Source organism: Marmota monax, unplaced genomic scaffold, assembly GCF_021218885.2.
Source record: "Marmota monax isolate L192 unplaced genomic scaffold, Marmota_monax_Labrador192_F-V1.1 WCK01_AAM20220418_F8-fsc00006, whole genome shotgun sequence".
Classification (NCBI taxonomy): domain Eukaryota; kingdom Metazoa; phylum Chordata; class Mammalia; order Rodentia; family Sciuridae; genus Marmota; species Marmota monax.
This window is the reverse complement of record NW_026693712.1, coordinates 2,018,361-2,034,231: the sequence shown is the minus strand read 5'-3', so window position 1 is coordinate 2,034,231 and position 15,871 is coordinate 2,018,361. Positions and strand designations below refer to the sequence as shown.

Genomic DNA, 15,871 nt, shown 5'->3' with positions numbered 1-15,871 from the left:
GTTTGCCTAGTTAAAAAAAAATCTTGAAGCTCTTTGGAAATAAAACAAAATTTTGTAGCAGCTCTAGTATGTTTATGTCATTATTTCAATGTTTCTTTTAAAATTGTTCAAGTTTTATTAGTAACAAAAATGCATAGATAAGAGTCTAACCCTGAGATATTTCTTGTGAGGCTTACATTGTTTAGATGACTGAATGAAAGGTAAAGAATTACCCAAAAACTGCATCCCTTCTGGGGAAAGAATTAGTTAATTTTTTGGACAGTTGTATCATGTTAGGTAGAGATATACTTTTTTATTGTCTGTGTTTTGAGATGAAGTATGGTTTAAAGAAATGTGTATAGCTGTCAATTTGACAAGGGATAGACTGTGATGTTACTTTTATGTGTGGCTAGGCTTAAGTACTCAGTTATGTAATCAATCACCAACTAGGTGGTGCTATGAAAATGTCCTATAGATGTGGTTAGCATCTATAATCAGTTGATTTTGTATCAAGGAGATTACACTCAGTTAAATAAGAGGCCTCATGGAAACTGTTTGAAGCCTTCAAAAGCAAAGAACTGAGAGTACATTGAGCTTCATAGAGATAGTACCGAGGAAGTGAGAGTTGGACAGGCCCTAGGTGACTCTGTGCCTCACTGAGGAAAAACAACTGAACATGGGCAAAGGAGATCCAAGTAGCTGAGAGGTAAAATGTCATCATATGCATTCTTTGTATGAATTTACCAGAAGCAGCACAAGAAGAAGCATCCAGATGCTTCAGTCAATGTCTCAGAGTTTTCTAAGAAGTGCTTAGATGGGTCAAAGTTCGTGTCTGCTAAAGAGAAAGAAAAATTTGAAAATGTGGCAAAGTTGGACCAGGCCTATTGTGAAAGAGAAATGAAAACCTATATCCCTCCTAAAGTGTGGGGGGGGGAGAAGTTCAAGGATCCCAGTGAACCCAAGAGGTCTCAGTCGGCCTTCTTGTTCTCTTCTGAGTATTGCCCCCAAAATCAAAGGAGAACATCCAGGCCATTAGGTGGTTTTGCAAAGAAACTTGGAGAGATGTGTAATAACACTGCTGCAGTTGACAGACAGGCAGCCTTACGAAAAAAAGCTGCTAAGCTGAAGGAAAAATACGAAAAAGCTATTGCTGCCTACTGAGCTAGAGGAAAACCTGATGCAGCAAAAAGGGGAGTTGCCAGGGCGGAAAAAAAGACAGAATAAGGAGGAAGATGAGGAAGATGAAGAGGATGAGGAGGCAGAAGAGGAATAAGTTGGCTCTAACATAGCTCTTTTTTGTGTGTGTGTGTCTATAAAGCATTTAACCCCCTGTACACAACTCACTACTTTTGAAGACAGAAATTGAAATGTAAGACCGTGTAAGATTAGGTTTTAAACTGCACAGTGTCTTTTTTTGTATAGTTAACAAAGTACTGAACCAGGATAGGGAAGTTTCAATAGCCACTAACCTTGCTGGTATAGTACATAGGTTGTAAATTGGTACAGGAATTTGAACTATGTTCTTGATGGTGCACAGCACAAAGTAGTTCCATATGGGGATGGTAGTTTTTCATCTTCAGTTGTCTCTTATGCAGCTTATATGAAATAATTGTTGTTCTGGTAACTGAATACCATGCTGAAATTGAAAAAAAAAAAAGGTTGCAGTTGTTTTGTGGACATTCTGAATGTGTTTTGGTCAGCTTTTTTGCTGCTGTGACTAACAGACCCAACCAGAACAATTTTAGGGGAGGAAAAGTTTATTTGGAGGCTCATGGTTTCTGAGGTCTCTGTCCATAGAAGGTCAGCTCTATTCCTCAGGACTTCAGGTGAGGCAGAACACCATGGCAGAAGAGTGCAGCAGAGGGGAGCTGCTCACCTGATGATCAGGAAGCAGAGAGACTCCACTCACCAGGTACAAAATATATACACCAAAGGCACACCCACAATGCCCACCTCCTCCAGCCACACCCTACCTGCCCTCAATTCCTACTCATCACAGGATTAATTTACTGATTAGGTTAAGGCTCTTATAATCCAATCATCTCTCCTTTAAACCTCCTGCATTGTCACACACATGAGCTTTTGGGGCACTCCTCATATCTAAACCATAACAGAATACTTCTAAATAAATATGATTATTTTATTTAAAAAACTAAGATTTCTCAAGAAGAAATTCTGCCTCAAGAGTTTTGTCTGAGTTTCCAGCCTACCAGCCTGGCCTGCAGATTTTTGACTTGCCAAATCTATAATTCAATCATTGAAAATAAGTCAGTCCATCTATATTTATTTATATCTTTGGATAATAATTATATTTATGTCTGATGTATTATACACAAATAAAATGTTTATCTATAACATATCTACACACACATGCACACACACACACCCTACAGATTCTTTCTTTGGAAAACCCTAATGGATATACACCTATAAATGAAAGATCCAAAATTAAATGCCTTCTTTACCTCCTTTTAGTTTTATTACATTTTAATTACAAAAATTATACATGCTTATTTAATAAATCTAAAATACAGAGTTGTTGAAACAGAATGCTAATACTCTGCAGTTTTCCCTCTAATCCTTCTCTTTCATTATACATTTTTTTCATACCTTTCTCCAAAACACATACGTGAGCATGCATTCATATTCCAATAGCTAGAATTTATTTTGTTTTATTTTAAAAGGTGGCTACTTTCTACATAACACTCTAATTTCTTTTTGGCCATTAAACAATGCATTATATAACCTACTATAAGTAAATATATAGAGAGCCCTTTTAAAGATTGTTGCATATCAATCACTGTATTTATCATAACTTAAATCAAGTATTGTCCTATTAATGGTCTTTGGGGCTTTTTTTAATGATTTTTTTTGCCATTTCTAATAATGCTGCATTAAATATTTGTACTTTCAATTTTATGTACTTGTGGTTTTTTGGTATATTCTTAAAACTGAAATTTCTAGGTCTAAGGGTATGAGTATTTAAATGCTTAATTTGTACTAATAGACTTATTTTATAAAGGTTGTAGCAATTTTTTGTTCCACTGGCAAAACATGCAGCCATATCCTCACCAGCACTGGATGTTAGTTTTCAAGGTGAATAGAAAAATGATTTATCATTTATATTTTATTTTAAATTTCCTTGTTTCTAGAGCAATTGACCATATTTTTATATGGTTGAGGTGACTGGTATTCCTTTGCTATCACTTGCTTCTTCATTTAGTTTGCCCATTTTTTTATAATATTACATTCCTCTTTTTTTTAATCTCTAAGAGACTTTCATCTTTCTGAATATGGCCTTTCAATCTGCATAATGTGTCCATAAGCATGAAGAAGTCAGGTCAATGTTTATATAGATCATTACAGTTTAATTGCACTGACACCATCCTCCCACACCCAGTGAGAAAGAAAAAGGTCCAGAAGGAAGGTGAGGTTGTGGTGAACGTTGAAATTTGTGTCTGTGGTGGTACAGCAACTAAAGAAATTCTAAAGAAAAATCATCTTGTCAACTTCTTCAAACTAGAAATGTATTTAGACTGCAATATAGATCTAATGCCCAGCTTGCAAAATTGCAGAATTTTCCAATTTGGTGTTGCTCCAGGTTAAAAAACATAACAGCTGAAAAATGTGAATTGGAATCATTTGCCATCCGTTCCTAATATAATGACTGATTTGCCACTCTGGATGCAGCGAGCTGCAGGCAGTGGGTTTGAACTGAGTCCAGGTGGAAGGGGGCCAGACACATTAAATTTAAGGCTGATATTGCACAACTCCCTACAGAAATTGTGCAAATAATGTAGCTGAAGTGCTTTCTGCATGCTGTGTAGCCCAACTCTTTTGGCAACCTGATTAATTCTTTGCCCTTTTCTGTAGTATGCACAGTTAGGAAATATACTAAAAGGTGACCGAAATCATAATAGAAACTGTCAAGTATTATATTTAAAATGTTATCCTGTTCATTCTTAGTTTAGAAAATAATTTTTCAAAAATGCCCAATGAAGGTAGAAATAGTAATTACCCCTTGGTGCTAAGTTTCCTTTTGTTAATACCACTAACAACAGTAATATATAAGTCCAACCCCAGAGATGATGGCTATTCTAAATTTATGTTGTATTCTACCCAGCTAAATATAAATACACTGATGAGATTATTAAAAACTGGTTTAATGTAAAATGAGTTTTAATTGTACTTACATTAAGCTGGACCACCATGTCCATGCACATTTCTCTATTTATCATAAGTATGCTCATAGTCTTCATGGTTTAAATTTTCATGCACCTCCATCCTGGTTTTTGTGCTTTTTCTTAAAAGGAGGTTTATTATACAAGGATGAATTTTGATGGCAAATAGTAGGACACATTTAACTAAAGATTTGTACTAACTCCAGTTTTAGTCTTTGCAAAGATGGAGGTGTTGATGTTGTCAATATTCCACTGAGAAAGTAAAGCCAAGAATGACACACCAAGTTCTATCCAAGTCATCAAACTAATGTGCTAAATATATGCTAATTTTTTTCCTAAATAGAAACCTTTTAGAGGTGACTTCTATACTATTCATCTTTACTAGTAAATTCTTTTCCAGTTGCATATTAGGAGCAGTGGGATACTTAGGAAATCAGCAAATGAATTCTAACATATGACTTGGAAGTCAAATTGGCAAAATCAGGGGTTTAACCACTTGATGCATTACCAATCTGGAGTAATGAGTGCCTGAGAAACTCAGTTAAGGATTGTATTACAAATTCTGGAGGATTTGGCATGGCATTGGGAGCTGAAGAAAACAGTAAATAGGAAATGTATAGTCTCAGTTGAATTTTGCTTTTGTTTTCTAGATTTTGATTTCTAAATGTTTCCTTAGAACAAGTAACTTGGGTTAAATGGGATTTGAACAAACTCAGCTTCAGAAATTAGTAACCAATTTGCTTTTAAGGATCATATTTCATGTTACACTTAATAGGTATCACATGTTTTTAGTTGGTCTTCTCTATATATTAATGTTGGCTTAGGGGAAAAAGGAATTCCAATAATAAAGCATCATGATACTTTGGAGATTGTATCTATAAATCATGCTTCATTATAACATTAGAGTATATTTAAGAAACTAATTATATAGTATACCATAGATATTTGTGTGTGTGCATGTGTATATGAGTGTGTGTGTGTCTGTTTATGTGTGGGTGTGCATATGTTATTCATGTCTGAAAATATTCTTCTTGGGCAGCGGTCTAGTTGCTGGCCTCCTGACCTAAGGAAAAACATCTGGCAATTAAATGGAAAAATTGTAGGTTAATTGATAGGGGAAGACTAATAGGATTCTGGCTGTGCTTGGGATCAGGATGTGACCTCTGAGATATCATGGGTTGGAAATTGGAAAACATTTTAGATCTTGCACTTGAAAAAATATTTGAAGCGGCACCACATGCCAGAGTTAATCAGTGTCAAAATGTATTGCTCAATGTCTGTGGAAAACAAGCAAGAGGTAAACGTGATGGAAATATGTTTGCCCCTTTGTTATGGTCCCAAATTAATATGTTGAAGTCCCAAACACCAATGTGACTATATTTATAGATAGAGATTTTGAGGAGGTAATCAAGGTTAAATGAGGTCAAAGGGTGGGGCTCTCATTCACTATGACTGATATTATTCTTTCTCTGTCTCCTCACTACCTCTCTTTCCTTTTCCCAGAGCACAGAATGAAGGCCACATAAGGACACAATGAGAGAAAGCACTTTACAAGAAGGTCCTCACCAGAAACCGAAATGGCCAGCATCTTGAACTCAGACTCCTAGCCTCCAAATCAGTGGGAAAATAAATTTCTATTGCTCAAACCACCAGACTGGGTTATTTTGTTATGGTCACTCTAGCACATTAACACACACTTTGTCTAGCTGTCTGAAAATAGGTTCTAAGGTACTATGGGTAAATAAAACATATTGGAATATCTGTGGTGCCAAAGCAGACATCTTGCTTTCTGTGAATTATCTGGAAACAGACACAGCTTTAATAGTTTGCTAGGAATTCTCTTGGTAGTGTCTAACATGGTTACAAAAGTCATCAGAGTAAATGAAGTGGACATTTGCTATTTTTGTTTGGCCAGATTTACTTTTTCCTTCCTTCCAACATCACCTTGGCTTTCCTCTAAGGAAGGACATCTCTTTCACTCTTAGTCCACATGCTTTGGGTGTGGTTGAACCCACCCCATGTCTCCAAGTTGAGGAGATGACTCAGACCTGGACTTTGAGACTACTGAAGCCCCTGTTGGGATGATGACTCTGGGTAGCCATGTAGCAATTGCAGTCATTTAGCACTAGCTTGGGCTTGCTGGAACCTCTGAGAAAGAGATACACACATTCTGATGGATTTACTAAGATGAAGAGATGCAGGTCTGGAGCTGCTGGTGGCCATTTCTCAGAGAATAGACTCAAAACAGGAAGCCCAAGTCAATAGGAGGAGAAAAGCATATTTCTGATAGAACTGTTAGAGAAGAAACATCCAGCCATTAGTTCATTTTGCATAAGCCTTCTTGATTTGGGTGCTGACTCTTGTAGACAGAAGAGATATTTTGGTCATCATTGTGGCTGGAGATTAAAAGAAATTTTAAATTTTGATTCAAATACCCTCTCCCTCTTTCCAACTCACCTAAACTTTTGTTAAGCTTCTATTAAGGCTGAGTTCAAATTCCATAGTCCCCATGAATGGTCTCTTTCTATAGGCTTTTACATCTTGTACAAATCATGAAGTGTCCAGCACATGGCCTATTGTGTGTATGTGTGTGTGTTTGTGTGTGTGTGTTTATGCGAGCATGCGCGCGCTTATTCAAAAACTCCAAATTTAATTCTTGGAAGACAGGTCATTGAAGAGCCTGGAAAATGACCACAGAGATTGCTCCAAGATTTAGTGGGTTGATCTCTTGAGGAGATGCAAAGGGAAGACCATCAGAGGATTGAAGAAGAAACTATCAGGTCCAGGTGAGGTAGATAGCAATGGGCACAAAGGCATAGAAACAAATATCCTCAAGTTCTGCAGAAAAGAAAGGGACTGGAAGTGAGAATGAAACACATGCCATCAACCACCTGGATGTGAATAAGGAATTACAGGAGTGAAAGGGTGATATTTTAGGAATATTCTTGTTTTTGGTTTGCTAATTACTGTGGAATGAACAGTGTTCCCCTAAATTTGTGTTTACCTGAATTTTATTTAGAAATAAAAACTTAAATATAAGTTCTTGGTTAAGAATTTCAACATGAAATCCTCCTGGATTTATGGTGGGCTTTAAATCCAATGACTGGTGATGTTATGAAAGATGTAACATTGTGAGTTTGATGTCCTCTCCAGACCCCAAAAACCTAGGAAAGAGGACATATAAAGAGACTGTTATGCTGCCACAAATCAAAGAACACCAGAAGCCACTGAAAGTTGGAAAAGGAAAGGAAATATTCTTCCTGCTAGAATCATTGGTGGGATCTTGGCCCTGTTGATACCTTGACTTCAGACTTTTGGCCTCCAGGACTATGAAGAAATAAATTCCTGTGCTTTGTAGACACCAAACTTTGGGTAGTTTGTTATGGCATCCATTGAAAATCAATAAACTAACATAAAATATGGGAAAGTGGCAAGAAAGCTGAAAACTCTGAGATAACTGCTCAAAAAGGGGGAATCTATGTCTGATTTCATTAGCATTGAGATCAAAATTACTATTCTCTATACATAGTCTATCTTGTGTCTTCAATCTTAATGAGTCAGATGCTGACCTGGACTTGTATGGCTTCTGATGGCCATTCTCAGGAAAAGCAAGGTTTTGCTGAGCTTCTGCAGTTTTCCAAGAAGGGACTGAGAAACAGGAGGTCTGTTGATTTTACTATAGAAATTCTACACTGTTCTCTGGCATCATGACAATTTGGCCATCTGCTTTGTGGAGGTAGTCCAGCACCATCAAAGAGACAGTACAATTTCTGTCACTTCTTAGAAAGGCCTCCTTGTAACACAACAGTCATTTAGCATGTTCATTGTGTAACAGTGTAAATTTTCATGACTAGGGTCACCAATGATCCCAATTTGCCTTGGACAGCCCCAAGTGATGCAGGTGGTCCCAGCCTAATTAATTATAGCCCTCCCCCTTAAGGGCCCCTGTTTGGACAATAAACTATAGAGCCATCTTAGCTGTGATAGAATCCCTATTTTGTTTTAAAAAAAGAAAATTTTGCAAATTAGTTTGTTTTAATTTTCTTGTGAAATCAGCAAGATTTAGAATAGAGATTCAGTTATTCAAAGAGAGTTTTGCTCAAGAGTTAGAAAAGGGAAGTTTGTGATGTGTTTGTTTCCTAAAACTTGGTTGGTTCTCCCTAAAGCAAGCCCCATGCCACTCACGCCTCCCCTACCTGCTTTTTGCCATCCTGGCAGCATCTCTATTCAGCAAAAGGGATCTGGCTTCTTCGGCAGTGTGACAACTGCACACATTCACATCTGCAAAGCAGGTGTAGCTGGCACATGCCCAAGCCCGGCCAGACAGCTTCATAAATCCTGCCCTTACCGCAGCCCGAATTACTTTTCATGACACAAAGCCAAGCTGTGTTATTCACCTAATGCCCCGATTTACAGTTCCCAAGACAAAAGAGCATAGAGATAGAGTTTCAGGGCTCTGTTTGCCTTCACGTTTATCCAAAGGTCAGTTTCAGGTCGAGCTCAAAAAAATCTGACAAATGGTGGTGAATAAACCTAAAAATAAATTAAGTGCAAGTGGGAAACTTAAGCATTCCTTGTTCTGGTGCCAAAAGAAAACTCAACCCAAAGCACATTCCTTTAATATCTGGAACAAACAGCTGTTCTCTTATTCATGGCACACTGGGAAATTGTGCTCTCTTCAGCTTATGTGCATATGTACAAGTGAGCTTACACACTTACGCATGTGCAAGTCGGAACAGTCCCCATTTGGTATTTGTTCTTGTGTCTTTGAGGCCCTGAGTTACTAGAAGATCAGACTAGCCTCCTAGTAAGAAAAGCTCTTATCTGGAAAAATGCTGTATTGGCCCAGAGTGCCACCCAATGTCCTGCCAGACCCAGCATACCAGGACTTCAAGTGAGAAAGCTCATCACTCCATGCACAAGAAAATCAGACTTGGAAATGCAAAGAACTTAGTGAGAGACACATGCTCATAAATCACATCCATGAAAGAGAAGGCCACATAGGTAAGCTGAATGCTTCATGTAGGAGACTTAGAACAACAGAATGAAAAAGTGCTGGAAGCTTCCCTGAATGCCTGGTTTGCAAATTGGTTTCTCTAGTTTGGTTTTTAAGGGTATGTATTTTCTTATCTACTGTTTCTACTCCCCTGGATCTCCCTTTAGTCTCTCTGCATTTCCCTCTTTCTCACCCACCCCACTCCCAACTAAGAAATGGGAAATGTGATGGTGTAGCTAGCAGTATAGAATTAATTAATGTTTTCTCTGAGCAAGGCTAATGAATTGTTTTAAGTAAATAAATGAAGAGCCCAGCAATAAGTAACTCTCTCAAGATATTTCTCAATAGCTAAGAAAATCTTACCACCCAGCAGTACCTCTTCAGCAACTTGGCCAAGATGTCGACCATGACAGGGCTGCAAGGGCACATATGCCCTAGACTTGCATGAAGGATGTTTGTAAGGAAAACAATTGACAGCAATGAAAGTCCAGCTCCCTGACTTCAAAATATTACAACTGGCCTTGAGATTCACCCTCCTATTGTTTTTTTCGATATGAAAACATTCTCTGTGGTATAAATTTTCCTTCTGGTCACTCCTCTCAGTCCTTCTTTCTTCACTTTCCTATTCAATTTGTGATTGAAATTTCACTCAAGCAAGTAAACCATTTCTGGAGAATAAACATACTGATCTCATCACATTTCAAAGTGGATTTGTAGATTCCAGCTGCCTCTGTTATAGACTTATAGCACAAGCCCGGAATTTTTTTTTTTTCTAAAGACTGAGTCAAGTAAGACTGATCAGCGTCAAGCAAAGAGGAAGGATGGCAGATGAATGTGTTTCAGTAACTGATTTGACAAATCTGCCATATGGCTCGTGGACAGTAGCACTTGGACAACTGAGGCAAGATGGAGTTTGTCAAGTGAATCACTCAGAGGACCTAGACAACCAATAGCATCGTTAACAGCCAGGGTTGCTCTCTTAACATCCTCTGGGCTCCCACTCTTCCCACACATGCCGATGGGGCCCTACTGCAAGCCTTTCTGGCTTTCTTCCTAGCAATTTCCACTGACTCACTAACAAAGTAGCCCCCAAATGCTGAGATTTCATTCTCCTGGAAGCAGCTTCAGCCAATGGCACATGGGAGATGGTGAATGAATACCCTGGTAGGGAAAGCAAATTTGTTTGACACTGGATCCCAACTGTCTCTGGCAGAATGCAGCCCTATTGCCTCATTGTGGGATTGCAGCCCCGCTGCCCTATTGTGGAATGGCAGGCCTGTTACAAGGTCACACACCCCTCACACTTCCCCATCCCTCAGCAGGTACTTCCTGGTTTCCCCCAGAAATGAATAACTTGTACTTGAAGTTGTCTGAGATCAGCATCTGGAGGATCCTAACCTGAGGAAGTCCGATAGTGGTGAATTGTTCACTGAGACCATAGGGAGACTATGTGGCTTGATTCTGAAGAGCAGTCCCCATAGGCAACTTGAAAATAGCACCCAGGATGTTGCCCCAGAATTCCCAAGTATAGGGCTAAGGGGTATAAAATGCTAACCTCCAAATATAAAGACACTAGTAAAAAACTATATTTCTGCATATGTGTGTGTACACGCATGTGCATCCATGCATGCATGTGCAAATCAGAATTGGGGAGTGTGAATTGTTGGGAGAGATGAGGAGGTAAGGATTTCTAGTCTTCTATTATTAGGATTATGACTGGGAAGACAAAGCATTGCTTTAAGATTTGTCTGTGTGTTTGAAAAGGTGGATGAATGTTATTAATGTATTCCAGGAAGTACTGAACACCAACTTGAAGCTTTTATCAGCTTTTCTTTGCTCTAATTTCTAAAGCAAAAATGCCTTCCCTCCAAATACTCTATTAAGAGAACATATGAAATTAATGAAACATATCATTACTTTTACAATGGCCAAATTGTAGATTTGTCACAGTACAGAGATGGAAACTCATTAAGCCATTGTGCTTCTGCTTCACATTTTATAGTGTATTAAAAGAAAAAGAATTTTCCAAACCTACCAAACCTTCTTTTCTCCTATTGTCTCTCTGGAACTTCTTTTATAGTTCAAGCTGCAAATCATCTGACTTATCTCTCCATGCCTATAGTATTGGTAGAACAGAAATTTAGAATACTTACAGCTGAAAGTGAGAATCTCAATTTGGGGCCAGGGATTTCATGGTTTATTTGAGAATTAGGATGGAGTTGACAAGTCCTTGCATCCTTTGGAAGCTGTAGAGTACAACAGCATTCTTCTTTATCAGCCTATCAAACCCCTTCCCTCATATCTTTCAGAGAAACTGTGAATTATTTATTTTGTGGATTTGGGCATTTTAGCAAACCTCAGCACAGTTGCAGTGTGAGGCCAAGTCAATCTTTCAGTTGCCCTCTGCATTCTTTTGAACCATGCTGCATTTTTTGAGAGGGTACTATGAATTCAAAAAAGAATGATAGGAGAAATCAAGTGTGGATCAAAGCAGAATTGGTTAGTTCTCGTTGCAGCATCTACCCTGTACTTAATTATAATTGAACTCTTCAAAATAATGTAAAAATCATTCTGTGCCTATCTAAATAGATGCTGCCTGGTGTTGGCATATTTTTTTGGTTGTTATAATCAAAGTCAATTTGTATTTAAAAATTATTGCACAGGGATATTTGACATGAATCACTTTAAAACTTCACAAACGTTTTTCACTTCAAAAATAAAGGAAACAATGTCTTATGAGGTACTTGACAGAAAAAGAATCTTTCCGACTTTCATCGTGGAATTTCATATTCCTTGTATAGGAACTTACCTATAGAGGGAGAAATATATGAGAAATATATTTCCTTTGGTCCTTTCCCACATTCTCCTGGGTAGTTTTCAGTTACCCTTTCTATCAGTCAGAGTTCTACAGAGAAATAGAACCAATTACATCTACATAACTGGAGAGAGATTGATTTGTCTTTACTTTATCTAATTATATATAGAAATATGTGAAAATTATAGATAATAGATGACAATATGATGTACATATCAATATGATAGAATATACTTACATATATAGATATTGTATCATATACATATTTATACATATAAATTAGGAAAACAGATTTTAAGGAATTGGCTCAAGTGATTGTAGGGCTGGCAAATCAAAGCTATAGGACTGGCTGATAGGCTAGATGTATAGGCAGGATTTCTATGTTAATCTTGAGGCAAAAGTCCTTCTTTTCTAGGAAGACTCAGTCTTAATTCTTAAGACCTTCATCTGATTGAATTAAGATCACACCCATTATAAAGGATAATCTGCTTTACTTAGAGTCATCTGATTGCAAATATTGATGTTAATTACATTAACAAATGCCTTCACAGTAACATCTCAACCAGTTTTGGATCAAGCAACCAAACACTATACCCTAACCAAGATGATGCATAAAATTTACCATTACAGCCCTCAAAAGGAAACCACAGCCTTCGTGCCTTATATTGTACTGGGAGGAATATGGTAATCTGAGAAAGAGACTTGGATTCAAATTCCATGCCTTCGACTTCCTGAGTGTTCCTGAACAAGTGTGAAACTTTCTAACTCTTATTTATAAAACCATGTAGGCCAATTACAATTCTTTCTATTGCAAAGCACAAAAAAACACAAGCCAGTTAAACTCAAGAAAGCAAAGGGGAGATGTATTTTCTCAGGTGACTAAGAACTTCAGCACAGGACCAAATTCAGGGTTCAGGCTCAAAGTGGGCTCAAATGATGTGTGGGAGACTCGGGATTCATTCCTCTCTCATGCATCTCAGCTCCTGTTACTGCCCTGTACTCTTCCATTCTCTTTCAGGCACTTTTTCTGTGGTGGCAAGCTTCTCCTAGCAGCTTCAATGTATAACATTTTAGGTTAAAGATCACTTTTTAGCTCTTCAAAGTCATGAATATGCCTAACCACTTCCTGTGTCCTGGGGCATGAAGTCTTTCAGCATAGGACACTTGCTGTATTTCTGGGAGCTAGAGGTAGAGCCCCATCCAGAGGCACACAAAGAGTGAAGCATGGAAGAGTTCCCAATAAGAAATGCTGTTTATATAGAAAGGGGAAGAAGAGGGGGTGGAAAGGGAAAAATCATCCACAGAACAATGATTTGGGTACTTTACTCTCAGGGCTGATCATTGAGGTTTAGTCTTTCTCCAGTCAAATATGCTCTGATTTATCTAAGTAGGTAACTAAGTAGAATAATAATATTCTCAGGCATTATTTTCACACTGGGTTAGGACAGAAATGAACATACATATTTTAGAAAAAAAAAGTTTCAATACTCTTAGGGGATTTGTCTTGGTCTTATCTAAAGATGGCCAACATCATCTTGCTATATCAATTTTGTGTAATCAACCTGTCCTAAAGAAAATGAATAGAACTGATTGGAAGTGAAATTCTGACAATTTGGATTGATAGTAGAGGATGATTTTTAGTTGAACTTGAAGGGAGTTCTGAGCAGGAAAAAAAATCCATAATGAGAATTCTGGAAGGTTCTATAACCAGCTTATCTTGCACAAAAGAATTAAAAGCATTTAATGAAACAAATTGGCTCCTGGGGTGAACTTAAACATAATACTGACTCCTCTCAGCTCTTTATTTCACTTTATTTATTTATTTATTTTTACTATGCCCCAACTTTCTTCTTTCTCCTTCTAACTTTTTTCCAAGCATATTTCTTTATATTCCATTTCCAAGGATTCTCTTTGGCTTATAATTAATACTTGTGCTTGTGACTTAACTCAGTTTGCCTCAGGGTAAAATGAAGTGTGTGTGTGTGTGTGTGTGTGTGCGCACGCGCATGCGCGTGCATGTGTGTGTTGGTGATGGCATCAAGGTGTTGGAATTAAACAGTTTACAAGTAGAAATTACTCTATTAGCAGCATTATTTTGAGAACATGAGAGTGGGAAGAGATCATATTTCTATAAATGCACCCAGAAAAACCTTAGATCCTAACTCTGATTAAGACCTAGATAGATAAGTATTTTTGTAAATGTAAAACAAGGAATGTCACATTTTTGGAACTATACCTAGTAGAAAAGAAGAAGGAAATCGTCTTTAGGGGAGAAGGAAAAAATGAGGTAGCAAAAGACAGTTAATTCCTAGGAAATGTTTTATGGTAGCTACATTTATTGATTGATTAATTGATTTTGTGATTCTGGGGACTCCAACTGAAGAGTCTTAGGCATGTCAGGCAAGCCCTCTACCACCAAGCTACATCCCCAGATTTTACCACATAAATTCTTTGCCCAAGTACTTCTAAATAGTTTTTCAAATCATTCTATTTTATTTTGTCTCAATTCTCAATTTTTGAGAGTTGAAAATATTTGCATAATGTTTTTCTCTGCAATGCCAACAACCAGTTTAGACATTTGAGGATTACCATTGATTCCTGGGTTATTGCACCAGATTTCAGTGGGTAGAAGAGGCAATTGCCTGAAATACTGATCTGGAAAAACTCTAGAACTTTAGGAACAAATATTTAGAGGTAGATCACATATTACTTCTCCTATCCTTGGTACACAATTCTATGCACACAGAATTAAATTAAAATGGAATACACCTGTAATCCCAGCGGCTAGGGAGGTTGAAGCAGCAGTATCACAAGTTTAAAGCCAGCCTCTAACAACTCAGTGAGACTCTGTTCCTAAATAAAATACAAAATAGGGCTGGGGATGTGGCTCAGTGGTCAATTGTGCCCCTGAGTTCAATCCCAAAATAACATATATGGAATACAAATCAAATGAGGGGAAAAGACAGAAAAACTTCAAGCAAAGAACTAAGTTGGTACTATAGGAGTAGTATCTGCTTGCTCATCTTTATCTTAAGTCATGAACAAATAATGATTAGTTTAAATAATGATTTTTTTCACCCTTAAAATGTCAGTCTGTTAGTAAGCATTTTAATAATTTGTATATTTTTAAGTGTCTCAGCAAGAGTTTTGTCATCAACACTGTTACAGGTGCCATTCTGAATGTAAGCCAACTGGGCCTTAGCACTTTTCATTGGAGTCAAGCAGATGGGTGAATATGCTAGTGATAACTGAACTTACCCATGACCATAACTGCCATCTAGAAAGAAAGATAGAGAATGTTTATTCCAGGGAATCAATGCTCTAAAGCATGATTGTCTCTTCTTTTTCAGATACAGAAACTGAGGCTTCAATAGATGAGAGTGACATGCCTCCTAGCAGAATTTTGTCTTCAACCCATCTGATTCTGAAGCTCATATTTTTAATTACTTACTCAATACTCAGGAGTAAACCTTGGTTAATACTTTGCTTCTTTTTTTAATAACAAATTGACCGTTATGCTCTGTTTTAGAGATAAGACAAGTAGTCACTATAAGCTCCTCTCACTCTTCTACACCGTAGGGTGAGGAACCAAAGTGCCTTTTCCAATTCACCCTAATGTGTGTCAACCTGTTTGTTGAGTATTTTAATGACGGCTCCCTCAAATTGTGCTACATGGACAATTCCCATTTTCTGTAATTAAATGTTGGTCAGATTTTTAACTTTTCAGTAATTTGTGGTTTGAGATATTCTCAACTGCTTTTTAAAGCTCAATCATTTTTGCTGTATAAAATCAGTCTTTAAACAAATAAATACATAATTTATTAGTTGTTCATAAATTTTTGAATAATAAAATCACTTACCTATAAATTTGAAAAAAACAATAAAATCAGTCTTTAACTC

At 37.4% G+C, this 15,871-nt stretch overlaps 1 pseudogene; it reads left to right on the top strand.

The window, feature by feature from the left end:
- Positions 1-655: 655 nt before the first annotated feature.
- LOC124103379 (high mobility group protein B1-like) lies at positions 656-1,252 on the top strand (annotated as a pseudogene).
- Positions 1,253-15,871: the final 14,619 nt, after the last annotated feature.